Source organism: Hippopotamus amphibius, chromosome 11, assembly GCF_030028045.1.
Source record: "Hippopotamus amphibius kiboko isolate mHipAmp2 chromosome 11, mHipAmp2.hap2, whole genome shotgun sequence".
In the NCBI taxonomy this organism is placed as follows: Eukaryota; Metazoa; Chordata; class Mammalia; order Artiodactyla; family Hippopotamidae; genus Hippopotamus; species Hippopotamus amphibius.
The window spans coordinates 89,650,033-89,652,812 of NC_080196.1; the positions used below are offsets into that span (position 1 = coordinate 89,650,033).

General features: G+C 34.5%; 1 non-coding gene across 1 annotated transcript; it reads right to left on the reverse strand.

Moving 5' to 3' along the window:
- Positions 1-1,722: 1,722 nt before the first annotated feature.
- On the reverse strand, positions 1,723-1,830 carry LOC130832202 (U6 spliceosomal RNA). Its single transcript, XR_009048274.1, has one exon. It is a non-coding gene; the product is annotated as a U6 spliceosomal RNA (small nuclear RNA).
- Between the last annotated feature and the right edge of the window lie 950 nt (positions 1,831-2,780).

Genomic DNA, 2,780 nt, shown 5'->3' on the forward strand with positions numbered 1-2,780 from the left:
CTCATAGATTTTAGACTGTTGTATTTTCATTTTCATTTGTCTCCAGGTATTTTTTTATTTCTTCTTTGACTTCTTCAGTGATCCATTAGTTGTTTAGTAACATATTGTTTAGCTTCCATGTGTTTGTGTTTTTTGCATTTTTTTTCCTATAGTTGATTTCTAGTCTCATAGTGTTGTGGTTGGAAAAGATGCATACCATGATTTCAGTTTTCATAAATTTATTGAGGCTTGTTTTGTGGCCTAGTATGTACTCTATCCTTGAGAATGTTCCATATGCGCTTGATAAGAATGTGTATTCTGCTGCTTTTGGATGGAATGATCTACATGTATCTATTAAGTCCATCTGGTATAATGTGTCATTTAAGGCACATTTTGTGAATTATTTTGGGGTTGTTTTTGTAGTTCTTTTTTGTTCCTTTCTTCTTCTTTTGCTTTCTTCCCTTTTGATTTGATGATTATCTTTTGTGTTATGTTTGGATTCCTTTTTCTTTTTTGTGTGCATATCTATTACAGATTTTTGGTTTGTAGTTACCATCAAGTCTATATACAGCAATATATATATATATACATGTGATTGTTTTAAGTTGCTCATCTCTTAATTTCAAATGCATTTTAACAACCCTGCATTTTTATTCTTCTCCCCTCATGATTACTGTTTTTGACATCATATTTTTCATCTCTTTGTGTTGTGTATCCCTCAGCTGCTCATTGTGGATATAGATGATTTTACTTTTGTCTTTTAACCTTCCTACTAGCTTTGTATGTGGCTGATTTCCTACCTTTACTGTGTATTTGCCTTTACTGATGAGCTTTTTCCTTTCATAATTTTCACATTTCTCATTGCAGCCTTTTCTTTTTCACTTAGGGAAGTTCCTTTAACATTCCCTGTAAAGTTAACTTGGTGGTGCTGAACTCTCTTAGCTTTCACTTCTCTGTAAAACTTTTGATCTCTCCAACAAATCTGAATGAGAGCTTTGCCAGATAGAGTATTCTTGGTTGTAGAATTTTCCCCTTAATCACCTTAAATATATCATGCCACTCCCTTCTGGCCTGCAGAGTTTCTGCTGAAAAATCAACTGATAACCTTGTATGTAACTTGTTGCTTTTCCCCTGCTGCTTTTAATATTCTCTCTTTATTTTTAATTTTTGCCATTTTAATGACAATGGGTTGGTGTGGTCTTCTTTGGGTTGCTCTTAATTATTTCTTGAGAATAAATGTGGTAAATTAAATTGCTGGGTCAAAATATATATACACTTGTAAGACTAGATAGCTATTGTTAAATTGCCTGCCAAAATAATGTACCAATATGCATTTCTGCTGGCAGTACCTAAGAGTGTCTTAGAGTTCACTATATAGAGAGAAAACAAATGGGAAAATACCAGCGTCATTAATAATTTCAAAATGTAGATTAAAACAGGAAGTTTGGCAAAGATCAATTATCTTTTAATCTATCTGTCAATCTACCTATCTTTGCCAAACTTCTTGTTTTAATTTACATTTTTAAATTATTAATGAGGCTGATATTTTTCCATAAGTTTCTTGGCCATAAATATTTTTTCTTTTGTTAATTGCTTTTTTGTGTCCTTGGCCAATTTCCTAATGGGTTGTTCATTTTTTTCCCCACTTTTGTAGAAGCTCTTCACATAGTGAGGATATTAATCCCTTGACTGTTACATATATTGCAAATATTTTTACCACTTTGCCATTAGCTTTTTTTAAAAAGAAATATTAAATGCTTCATGAACTTGAGTGTCATCCTTGCTCAGTGGCCATATTAATATTCTCTGTATTGTTCCAATTTTTAGTATATGTGCTGCTGAATTGAGCACAGCTTTTAAATTTTGTTTGTATTGATGTCTTTAAAATTCTAAATTACAAAGGAATATATCATCTTTGTGCATTTCTAGTAATCACATACATTTCTGTTATGATTAGTTTTGATGTGTAGAAGTCTTAAATTCTGGTTATTTATTTACTTCCTGAAGCTTAATTGAGATGTTATCCACTCTATGACTGGTGTCATATTAGAAACACCTTTCTAAGTCCAAAGTATATATAAATAGTCACCAATATTTTCTCCCAATGTGTTTATGGTTTCTTTTTTTCACATATATATCTCTAATTATTCTGGAACTTACTTTGCTATATTTCCAAATAGATAGATATGATGAGTACTTAAAAGAAAAAGCACAGGAGGACTTCCTAGGTGGCGCAGTGGTAAAGAATCTGCCTGCCAATGCAGGGGACACAGGTTCGAGCCCTGCCCTGGGAAGATTCCACATGCCACAGAGCAACTAACCCCGTGCGCCACAACTCTTGAGCCTGTGCTCTAGAGCCCGTGAGCCACAACTACTGAGTCCATGTGCCGCAACTATTGAAGCCCACGCACCTAGGGCCCGTGCTCCACAACAAGAGAAGCCACGACAATGAGGAGGCTGTGCACCACAAAGAAGAGTAGCCCCCACTCACAGCAACTAGAGAAAGCCCATGTGCAGCAATGAAGATCCAACACAGCCAATAAATAAATTAAATAAATAAATAAATAAATTTATAAAAAAAAAAAAGAAAAAGCACATCTCGGAGTAAAGGGAAAGGTACAAAGTTAAGAATTTGCAAAGTTAGCTCAAGAAGTAGGAACCTGGTGTGTCTGTATAGAAGACTGATATGGGAAAAATAGAAGATACCACTAGAAGAGTAGGTGAATTAAGATCAAGGAGGAACTTGAAATTAGAAGCAAGGAGGCAGGGAGGAAGTCTGAGGGGCTTGGGGAGAGGAAGTA